This window comes from Xiphophorus hellerii, chromosome 3 (assembly GCF_003331165.1).
Source record: "Xiphophorus hellerii strain 12219 chromosome 3, Xiphophorus_hellerii-4.1, whole genome shotgun sequence".
Taxonomy (NCBI): domain Eukaryota; kingdom Metazoa; phylum Chordata; class Actinopteri; order Cyprinodontiformes; family Poeciliidae; genus Xiphophorus; species Xiphophorus hellerii.
Window position 1 is genome coordinate 620,653 of NC_045674.1, and position 11,874 is coordinate 632,526.

At 41.6% G+C, this 11,874-nt stretch overlaps 2 long non-coding RNA genes across 2 annotated transcripts in view; one reads left to right on the forward strand and one right to left on the reverse strand.

Annotated features, from left to right (window-relative positions):
- Positions 1 to 11,268, reverse strand: part of LOC116716891 (uncharacterized) — a 24,710-nt gene extending 13,442 nt beyond the window's left edge. Inside the window, exons 1-3 of the long non-coding RNA XR_004338647.1 lie at positions 11,105 to 11,268; positions 10,498 to 11,026; positions 9,497 to 9,503 (exon numbers count right to left, since the gene is read on the reverse strand). This is a non-coding gene — a long non-coding RNA (uncharacterized LOC116716891). The remainder of the gene's footprint in view (positions 1 to 9,496; positions 9,504 to 10,497; positions 11,027 to 11,104) is intronic.
- Positions 307 to 4,194, forward strand: LOC116716892 (uncharacterized). Its single transcript, XR_004338648.1, has 2 exons — positions 307 to 3,335; positions 4,108 to 4,194. It is a non-coding gene; the product is annotated as an uncharacterized LOC116716892 (long non-coding RNA).
- Positions 11,269 to 11,874: the final 606 nt, after the last annotated feature.

The window sequence follows — 11,874 nt, forward strand, 5'->3', positions numbered from 1 at the left end:
CATAGTTGAACAAAGAATAGGCAGTTGAACCTTCAGAAGGAGCAGTTTGGTTTCCGTCCTGGCCAGGGAACACTGGACCAGCTCTACACCCTCCGCAGGAGGGTGTAGAGCAACGGTAGGATCGTTGGATGGTTGAACTGTTTCTAAGGTCAGGAGGCCGTGACACCATCCACTTCCTTTGAGCCAGCTGGACATGCCACTTCTACAGGAAGTTATTGACCATCAGGTGTCAAGCTCCGCTACAATTGGTATGACGTCACCATGTCGGTCCTGAAACTGTGGAAAACAACCTCTGTGGCATTTGTTTCGTGTAGAGCAACGAAACAAATGGGGTGCCCACATTTGTTTCGTTGAGCTGGAGAAGGCGTTCAACCGTGTCCCTCATGGGCACCCGTAGGGGTCCTCCACGAGTACAAAATCCAGGGTCCTTTATTAGGGATTCTCTGTACAGGCATCACTGACACTGAACCAGACCTGTTTCTGGTGCATGTTGAACTCCGGTGTGGCTGCCATTTATCACCAGTCCTGTTCATGAAGGGCTTGACATGTGGGAGGCGACGTCGCTCCTTCTCCATTTATTTCCTGTGGAACTTGCGCAATGAGGTGACAATCACTTGCACTCATCCAGAGAAATTTGTGCAATGGAAACAAGTAGACATGTACACCTGGGCTTTTTGCTACCGTTGCTGTCATATTCCTCACATTGAGCCCATAACTTGTATGGACAGGATTTGTAAGGCGTAGCCAAGTGTTGGGAAGGTCTAGTTTGTTGATTGGTGGATTTTGTTCCTTGTTTTATACGAATGATGTGGTCCTGCTGGCTCTTTCTGGCCTGGAGCTACAGAATGCACAGGGACGGTTCACAGCCAAGTGTGAGGCAGCTGGAAGTCTGAGACAATGGTTGGATCAGTTTGGCTTCTCCAGGTTGGAGGGACGTTCCTCCCTCAAATGGAGGAGTTCATCCATCTTGTGGTCTTGTTCATCAGTAAAGGGAGGATAGATAAGGAGATTGATAGACAAATCAGTGCAGCTGCAATGCGGACACTGCACGGGTCCACTGCGGTGAGGACAGAGCTGAGTCGAAAAGCAAGACTTTCCATTTACCGGTTGGTCTACAGAGTCTGCACAGTTGGAGAAATCCTGGCTCTTCTTTACTTACAAGTCATCACAACCACGATGACCAGAAAGTCAAACACATTCCTCAGAGTTTCGTTGTTTTTTTGTAAGTTGGTGTTGGTTCTGTTCAGTATGCCGGTCCGGTGGAAGCTGATGGCAGAAGCTGTGACAGGTCATAGGTTTCAGAAATGACATGTTGGGTACTTGTAGCGTCTTGTCTGATAGATTTGACCAGAATCAGCACTGGACCTTGGGATCAGTGGACTTTCAGAGGACATGCCTGCAGGATCGTTGGATGGTTGAACTGTTTCTAAGGTCAGGAGGCCGTGACACCATCCACTTCCTTTGAGCCAGCTGGACATGCCACTTCTACAGGAAGTTATTGACCATCAGGTGTCAAGCTCCGCTACAATTGGTATGACGTCACCATGTCGGTCCTGAAACTGTGGAAAACAACCTCTGTGGCATCTTCACATGAATCTATGTAGGATCATAGATTCATTCATACTGGCTTCACCAGCTGAGAAAGTCTTTGCAGTCACCAGCTGGTAGAACCTCCTGCTCCCTTTAGAGGTTCACAGGTGACTCTGTCTCACCTGCTCCATCAGAGTCTCCTGGTTCTTCAGATCTTTAATACCAAACATCTCACCTGTAGAGCTTTTCCAGGGACCTTCAATCACCCTGTAATTTGCACAGTGTAGCTGGATTAGCTCAGCGTGAATCAGGAAGTTCTCATCACAGTTTTCATCCTTTGGCGGTTCTGCAAATGACTCATCAGATCAACGGGCTCCATGAGGTCCGTCAGCTTGGTGACTTTTGCTTTTTGGACCGAACCAGTCCAAGTATTCCAGAGCTTGTAGGATAAACACACCGTTTGCATCTGACTCTTTACACTCTGATACGACTGGACTCACAAGATCGATTATTCATGCCAGAGTAAGTATCGGTCTTAGTCAGGCACTTGGAGATACACTCACAGGGAAATGCTAGCGATCTGCGAAGCCCTGTTATCTTTAACGTGTCTCTGTACATCATCTGATCTGATGTTTTGGTCTTCAACTGTCAGACCTCAGGGCTATTTTGGTCGGAACTAATTAGCAATTTGACGGGAACGTCATGAGTACAATAAGAAGTGTAAAACAATAGCCACACAAATACCAACTAAAATCTTTTACTATCAAAAACCATAACGTGCTTCTGCATGTTTGGAGCTGAAACTCTGATCTTTTCTGACCTTTCTTAGTGTTGACGTTGGCAAGACTTCCGGTTCAAACTCTGGTCTGAATAATCGATCTGACCAGTCCAGTGGTCCGTAGACCGGCCGTCGAGTCAGAGGCTTTCTGACAGGAAAACTCAGATCAGACATTGAAAAGTTGGATGCAAGCAGTGTGTTGTGGCTGTCATCCTCCTGTAGCAGGAACATTTTGGAGGAAACATCATGAGGTTTTTGTCATGCTGCCCCAGTTCAGGGTCAGACTTTAGTCGTGTGTAAAAATACTAAGTGCAGCACCTTGAGCATCCGCTGTGCATGCAGGGCCGACGACGGCTGAGAGCAGAAGAAAAGCACACAAACACAACGTGACCAATGCAAGCGCCTCCTCCCTGCAGACAGCATGCCGAGCAGGGAGGCAGTCGATGAAGGAATGTATGAACCCCTCCCAACTCTCCCTGCTGTTTTTATAAGACTGTGTTGATGTTTTGCTAAACTTTCGTAAAGTTCGTATATTACAAAGCATTTTGCAGATGAAGAGCTGCCTTCAGAGACGTTTGCATCCTCCACTGTTCCCCTTTTCTAAAACACTGAGGCAGATGCATGGCGTGTTGTTTTGCATGCAGATGTCCATGCAGGACCTGCTGGTCTCTGCGGTTCCTGGTAGTTTTCTTGCTAGTGAGTAAATATGAGGTAATAACGATGTTTACAGTGACGAGCCCTCTGTTCTCCAGCATGTGAGTAGATTTAAAGGCACAAACTGAGTATCTCTGCAGAAACCTTCTGTTGGACTTCATTCATTCTGTCTCTGTGCTCCACCAGGTCCGTTTACCAGCTCCAGAACCCGACCAGAACCCTCAGTGTAAATTACCTTGAGAAATAATGAGATTTGGTTCTATAAAAACAGCTTTAATGCTGGAAAATGATCAAATGTTACAAGCCACACATGTTGTACAAACGGATCAGAACCAGAGTGGAAACACTGAGCTCACCTGGTGGACGGAACCAGGTGAGGAAAAGACTGGAGAGTTTAGCTTTTATTCTCCTCAGTCTGTTCCCAGTCTAATCAGTTTCAGGCTGTTTATGACTGTCACACATCAACATGGTTATGTAAGCTGCAGCGTGTGAGTGTAAGCAGATAGAAGAGGCTAAAAGAGATGGAGGAAAAGACAGGATCCATAACACTTCTGTCCGTCCTCATGTCTCTGTTTGACTGAAACAAGTTCAGATTGGATCATTTTTTATCTCAAAAAATTCCCACATTTATTTACGTCATCGGTTCATGAAAATTGACTCTTTCTAAGCCAGGGGTTCACAAACTTTTCAACTTTTAGCCCCCAAAAATAGTGCCAGAGTGCTGACCACTGATAGGTGACCTGGTGACTCCATTACATTATTCATCTGTATTTATTAATGGATCTGTTTTTGAAAAATGAGATTTTTATCATTTGACTACATCATTTAAAACAGGGCTGTCAAACTAACTTTCCTTTAGTTAGGGGGGATGGAGGAAGCCCCCCATGTGTCCAGATGTCGTCCCACAGACTCCATATTTTTGCAAATGCTTGTTAAAAATGATTTTGACCATAACTTTATGCAGAAAAGCAATAAGAGGTTGAAACAGCCAGGGTGTGAATACTTCCTGTGAAGCAGCGCTGAGTCAGTGTCAGGGTGTGAATACTTTAAAAGCTTCTATCTGCTGATCAGAAATGTTGTTTTTCTCTCATACTTTTTCATGTTAGTGATTATTTTCTGTTCTGTTTTGGACGCTGGAATCAAAGATGGAGGACAGGCGCTGAGTCACCTGCCTCTTCTTCATGTCAACCTGCGAAACAAAAACACCATAATAAAACCTTCATCACACAGCAGTGAGGGAGTGGTTCATTAACTGCTGCTGAAGCAGAGACAATCTTCCGGTTCTGGTTCTGGTTCTGGTTCGGCTTCCGGTCGCGCTCTGACGTCCTGCGGGGTTTCCCAGCCAGCAGCAGCAGGGTTCACAGCGCTGGGCTGATTGGAGGCGTAACGGATGGAAGAGACGAAGAAGAAAAGCTAACATCAGAAAAACATCCAGACCTTCAGGAGAAAACTGCTCAGCTTCCTGTTCCACACATCTGCTGATAAAATCACAGTAAAATAATTAAATAAAAGCTCATATAGCGTAAGGTGACCAGATTTCTAAAACTAAATCTGGGGATATTTCTCACTCGGCGATAAAGAAGAAGCAAATTTATCAAACTAAAATGAAAAAACCGGGTCAGATAAGTTTACATATTTATTAACATTTAAACATTAAAAATCAAATATAAAAGCAAGAACGTGTCTCTCCACACTGTGGTAATATTACTATTAATAATAATAAAAGTAACAGCAGCAATAGAAAATTAAAACTGGAAGTTGTGTATAGTTTGTAAGTGACCATGAATAACATAGTTGGTTCCTCTGTTAATGAACAAAAAGCCACAATGGAAACAGAAGTAACTTGAAAGTGACAAAAGTAGTAAAAAATTGTTTACTGATGAAAATCAGACACTGATTTTAAATTAAAATGATGGTAGTTCAAACTTATTAGCATGTTTGTGTCTGATGTTCATTTTGTCTCATCTCTCCCAGAACCTGTGTGGTAAATTCAGCCTCACTTTTTATGATTTGCTTTCCTCCTTGGTCATTTCACATCAAGTCCACCTTGACCTTGGAGTTCACCTTTACTTTCTGGACTTTTAGTAACCATTCGTATCATAATTCTCTTGAATTTGTCCATTTTCTTCCTGCAGCCGCAGCCAAGGACATCGGCTCCAGTCCTGTGGACCTTAAGTTTCTGTAGTCATCTTGGTCTGTCATTTTCTTATTCTGTTGAACCTCAATTAAAAATAATGTCTGATTTTTATTGGTTAATTTTCAGTACATTTTCATTTATTACTTTTGTCAGTTTCAAGTTGTTTCAGTGCCCCTGTGGGTTTTTCAGTCATTAACAGAAGATACCAACAACTTGGTCCATCTGTGAATGTTGTGCATGAATGGACACATAACTGTCCATAAATACATGAGGTGTGTGTGTAAAGTTATGTAGCTGATCTGTAAGGACACTGTGTGTGTTTGAGATGAGTGAACTCTGGTCAGGAAGTCCAGCAACATGAGCTCATCTCTGGACCTGCAAACCCTCCTGGGTCTGAAGAGCCATCAGCCTCATGATCATAGAGGCCTGGATGGAATAAGAGCAGAAAAGATTATGTGGAAAAACTGAGAAACACCACAGGAGATAGCAAAGAGAAACACTTAAAATACAACATATGAGACACAATTAAATAATAATATGTTTATATTTCATATTTCTCTCCAGCTTTGTCAGTTTTCCTGTTTTCCTCATTCATTCAGTTTATTAGAATATTTTCCTCCTGTCTCATCTTTTATCAGTCTGTCACTATTCTAAAACAGACATAATATCATCTCAATCTCCCCCAAAACATTAGAATGTACTGTACATATGACAAAATGAAATTTACAATTTAATAAATAAAATTAGATTTGTTTTCTTTTAGAATTTGGCTATTTTGACATGAGGAGCTGGATTCTTCCTAGTAAAATCAGTATAAATATTAACCTTTTTCAACAGCTGATGAAATGTCAAAAATGCCATATTTAACAAAAAAATAAAAAAATAAATAGTTTGGAGCTAAACGAACAGAAGAGATTATCTCTCCATCCTCATCAGTTTCAGTTCATGTTCTTTCTTCTTCATTCAGTTTTCCTGTCACTGAGTGACTCCATTTTTTGTGAGAAACTTTAATATGTCCAAACTCATATCTAGCTTTGAAATTACAACCCACTGATCATGATTATGACCAGATTTAACCGATTCCACTTCCTGTTTTCCGATTCTGTTCATCACTTTCATGGACAGAATCTCTAGACCAGCCAAGGTGTTGAGGGGATCCGATTTGGTGGCCTTAGGATTTCATCTCTGCTTTTTGCAGACGATGTGGTCCTGTTGGCTTCATCGGGTCGTGATCTGCAGCTGTCGCTGGAGCGGTTCGCAGCCGAGTGTGAAGCGGCCGGGATGGGGATCAGTGCCTCCAAATCCGAGGCCTTGAGCCGGAAAAGGGTAGAGTGCCTTCTCCGGGTCAGGGGGGGTGTCCTGCCCCAAGTGGAGGAGTTCAAGTATCTCGGGATCTTGTTCACGAATGGGGGAAGAAGGGAGCGGGAGATCGACAGGCGGATTGGCGCAGCGTCTGCCGTCAAGCGGGCGCTGTACCGGTCCGTTGTGGTGAAGAGAGAGCTGAGCCAAAAAGCGAAGCTCTCGATTTACCGGTCGATCTACGTTCCCACCCTCATCTATGGTCATGAGCTTTGGGTCATGACCGAAAGAACGAGATCGCGGATACAAGCGTCCGAAATGGGTTTTCTCAGTAGGGTGGCTGGGCTCTCCCTTAGAGATAGGGTGAGAAGCTCAGTCATCCGGGAGGGACTCAGAGTAGAGCCGCTGCTCCTTCACATCGAGAGGAGCCAGTTGAGGAGCATCTGGTCAGGATGCCTCCTGGACGCCTCCCTGGTGAGGAGTTCAGGTCCCACCAGGAGGAGGGGAAGACCGGGACACCCTGGAGGGACGATGTTCCTCTGCTGGGAACGCCTTGGGATTCCCCTGGAGGAGCTGGAAGAAGAGGCTGGAGAGGGAAGTCTGGGCCTCCCTTCTGATGGATGGATGGATGGATGGATGGATGGATGGATGGATGGATGGATGGATGGATGGATGGATGGATGGATGGAACTTCCTGTTTACCTGCAGCTCTTCTACCCATTTCAGTTTTCTAGTTGAAAGTTTGTCTGGATTTATTGTTATTATTTTTTTAAGCAGTATTTAGACGCCTTACCTGAGACAGACTTATATATGGAGCCTAGCATGAATCACAGTCTCATCAGCGTAAACAGAAACCCTGAGGAACCTGGAAGTTGTTGGAAACTTCCCAGACTTCCTCCATGTTGGAGTGACTCAGCAGAACTTCCTGTCTGCTGATTAAAGCCTGGCCCTCCAGCTGACCCCGAGCCGCCTAATTAACGCTGTTCAGCGGGTCTTTAATCGCCTCTGCTGATGAGCGCAGGTGACGCTTGGCTCTGATGGGGAGGTTAATGAGGATCGGCCAATCAGGAGCCAGCGCTGCAGCTGCCTGTTATAAATGGGAACTTTCACCTGAAACTGGTGACTTCTGTGGTGATTTGGTCGGTTTCCATGGAAACAACACTTTGTGAAAGCAGAAATGTGTGTTAATTATGTCCAGATGTGAGAGAGGAAACCTGACACTGAGCAGTTCCAGCCACTTGGACTGATAGATCTCCAGCAGCTTTTATTTTGATAGTACACTTCCACTTATTGACAAGTGAATTTGCATATTAAATGTTTAACTCTCAGCTAGCTATTTAGTTCATAAACTAAATATTTAGCTAGCTTAGAGCTAAATATTTAGGTTGGAAGTAAATATTTCAATTGCTAATTAAAAAATGATGTTTCTAACTAAACATTTAGTCTGAAGCTGTGAGATTTGAATAAATGTTTTTCTGATAACTCGTATTGCTGTTGATCATTTTTGTGTAATCTCATAAATAATATCTGCAGAACATGAAGAGTTGGTTTATTAGACATGTTGATGAGAGTCTTTTGCATCTACATGATTGTTTTCTAGATTCATGTGTGTGCCGCTGCAGGAATCACGGTTCTGGTTCTGCTCAGCCCGTCCTGCTGCTCTGCTCCTGATCGCCGAGCGTCAGTCGTCTCCCTCCAGCTTTCCGCTGCTTCCTGTCAGATCCCTGTTGTCCCTCGGCGTCTCTGCGTGTCTCCAGGCTGTTTCGGACTCCTGAACATGTCTGAGTCCAACAACCTGTCAGCAGGTTGAGTAAAGCTGGACACACAGAGCTGCGTTCAGGTGGAAACGCACCAACATGCTGCTGTCAACCTCAGAGCTTCACAGGATTCGGTTCATTCAGAGGAAACAAAACCTGGAGCGGCTTTTGTTCTGGAGGAGACGGCTCGGTTCTGACAGACAGACGGACGGACACGCCTCATCTGTATGCTGAACAAAGCTGCTGAACGCTGCTTCAGTTGTTATAAAAATGCTTTTTACATTCAAAATGACTTAAAAATAATTTGGCTTCCTGATTTAGTGGATGATATTGGGCCTCTGTCTCTTTAAGAAGCTCCTGCTGTTCCTGAAGCTCCGCCCAACATGGCTCCTCTATTAACCCTTTAATGTTTTCACCTGCGATGCTCTGAGCAGCAGAGTGACACACTTACTGGTGATTATTCTGGCTTCCAGTTCGCTGAGATTGAACAAACTTAAATCTTTTTCCGTTTCAGAGCAGAGGAAGCTGTTGCTCATGAAGCCGGAAATAAAAGACACAATTCAGTTTTATTGTGTTTTCACAAATAAAACTGAATTAAAGACAGAGAATGGACCATCTCATAATTTCAGATTTTAAACCAGGAATTAAAGTTTTAAAATAAAAAACATTAAGAACCACAGAGACTCTTGTGCGCAATTCTGTCCCCTGTGAAAATCTGCCCCCCTGTGAAAATCTGCCCCCCTGTGTCGGGAGCGCGCATTACAGCCGGAGAGGCGGATCTGACCATTTTCACGGCGCTTCTGATCGATTTCTCGGTAAAAACAACTCAGTTAATCATGTCAAGCTTGTAACATTTAGTTTAATCGGCAGCTGTTGTTTACAAAATTGTAAAAATAATTAAATAAACGAGGTCTTTTTACGCTGTTTTGTGTTATTTTAAACGCCAAGAGAATCGGTCTTTTTCCAACTTTTGTCACTTCCGCCTGACAGAAATAAAAGTCAGTCACCAAAACACAGTTTTCCAACACGTAGTGTGTATTTATAATTTTTCATTGCTGATATAAGAGGATGGCTGAAAGCATGGCACAAAAATTAAGACTTCCTGAAAAGACGAGAGTGTAGACTTTCTGGTAAATCCCGTTATAATGTAAAATATGACAGATTACTGTAGTAAGGACATTTCTAGTATTCTACAGGCTATCACACATAACAATTTTTGAGAATTTGGCAACAGTTGCTCTTTATTCCCAAACGTTATGGGGGGAGGAGAGTAGAGAATGAATATTTCAGCTGCCTGAAATAATCTGTTCCCCTCCATAACATGGGAACAAATTAATTCACCAACAATCTTTAACTGTGTTTATTCCTTTCATCATCAACAATAAATCCTGTGAATTTGGTAACATTTGATCATTATTTGACAAAGTTATGAGGGGGGAACCATATATTTTAGTAACCTAAAATAATCCGTCCCCCCTCCAAAACACAGGAACAAATTAATTTACAGTAAAGTGTTTAACTTTGCTTTGGAAACATTTGCTCTTCATTTCTCAAAGATGAGGGCCCTGGGATTTAAACTTTTTTCCATAGCTGCCTTATATCAAAGTCTTGTAAATATAAATATCAGTTTTCAAAATGTAATTTATTAACCATTAAACAACATACATAAACAAGCACACCACAGCAAACTCAGGAACAAAGGCAACTAAGGCAAAGCAGTGATAAGTTGTTCCAGTTGTTGGGCTTCCCACACATGCATGATGGAACCACCTCAGACACGTCACTGGATCTAGGAAAGAAACCAAAAATATCAGGTTATTTTACAAAAATATGTCTTTACAATTACAATATACAATCAATCATTTTAGATTCTCTTATATTCCAACTGCTGGAGGATCATATCATAGCTTGTTTACGCAAGATAAGATTAGATAAAACTTGTCCTCTTTATTTAGTTTACTAACACTAAGTCTTTGAATAATTTTAAAAACTTTCCTACCCAGTTCACATCCGGGTCACTTTCCATCTCTCCACAGAAGTGACACAAGTCTTTTAGGTCCTCTGTTAACAACAAAAGTATAAACACACACACACACACACACACACACACACACACACACGCAATTATACATGTACAATCGTGACCGTATATATGTGTGTGTGTATGAAACTGTTGCACAGGATGTGCTAAGCACCAACACAGTCATTTATGAAAAAAATATAGAAGATGAAATGATTGTACTTATTAATTTGTAGACAAACAATTTCCTTAAATAAATGTTTTCAGAGTCCATGTTAATGTATTAAGTTTGGTTAAGTACAGATGTTTTAGCCAAACATACGATGCTATTTGAAGAAATTCAAAACTATCAGAGACACTCCTAAGAATTAGAAATGGCTTTCAAATTAGAATTATGTTTATTAAAAGGACTAAATCAACCTGATCCAATGAAAATATATTTGATGTTCATGATAAATCATGAATTAAATAATGAATTGATAGTAATAGTAATCATGATAACAATTGTCATAAACACTGAAAATAAGGATATTAATGTTAAGGATAAGTCTCATGGTGTAGTCCGCCTCTCTGGAAACAGGAAAATCCACAACCTCTTTTGATAGGATTTTTTCTGCAAACTGAAATGAACAGCTTCATTTAATGGCTTTAAATTTAAGTAACAAAGAAAGTAATTCACTGTACATGTCTCAAAATATATATCAAAATCCTAAAGTCATACACTGTGTGACAATATGTCTGAAACCTTCAGTGAAAATACACCACATGATGAACTATCTTGTTGTTTTGGATGCTTGACTGGGTCACATGTCCAACGTGAGAGATTGCACCCCTTCTTCCTCATAAATGCCCTGTAAATATAGATATATTAATATGAACAACTTTATTTGATTTTCATACTTGAGTTAAACTTAAATTTTTAACCATACCTTGTGATTTGCAAACATTTCTGGATGTCTTGTTTTGATTCCCCCAGCGGATTCAAGGACAAAGACTTTTTCTCTTGTGGGTAGATCACCTAGAAAGTGAGCATTCCACAGTTTACATGTGGTTTTTGTCTATGTGATAAGTATGATATAGATTGTTTTTAGAGTTTAAAACATTTATTACCACTAAAGTCTGTGGTGGTGATGATTGTTGATTCCCAGAATGGTTCCCCCCTCATAACTTTGTTAAATAAAGAGGAAATGCTACCAAATTCACAGGATTTATTGTTGATGATGAAAGGAATAAACAGAGTTAAAGATTGTTGGTGAATTAATTTGTTCCCATGTTATGGAGGGGAACAGATTATTTCAGGCAGCTGAAATATCCATTCTCTCCTCTCCTCCCCCCATAACGTTTGGGAATAAAGAGCAACTGTTGCCAAATTCTCAAATATTGTTATGTGTGATAGATAGCCTGTAGTAAACTAGAAATGTCCTTACTACAGTAATCTGTCATATTTTACATTATAACGGGATTTACCAGAAAGTCTACACTCTCGTCTTTTCAGGAAGTCTTAATTTTTGTGCCATGCTTTCAGCCATCCTCTTATATCAGCAATGAAAAATTATAAATACACACTACGTGTTGGAAAACTGTGTTTTGGTGACTGACTTTTATTTCTGTCAGGCGGAAGTGACAAAAGTTGGAAAAAGACCGATTCTCTTGGCGTTTAAAATAACACAAAACAGCGTAAAAAGACCTCGTTTATTTA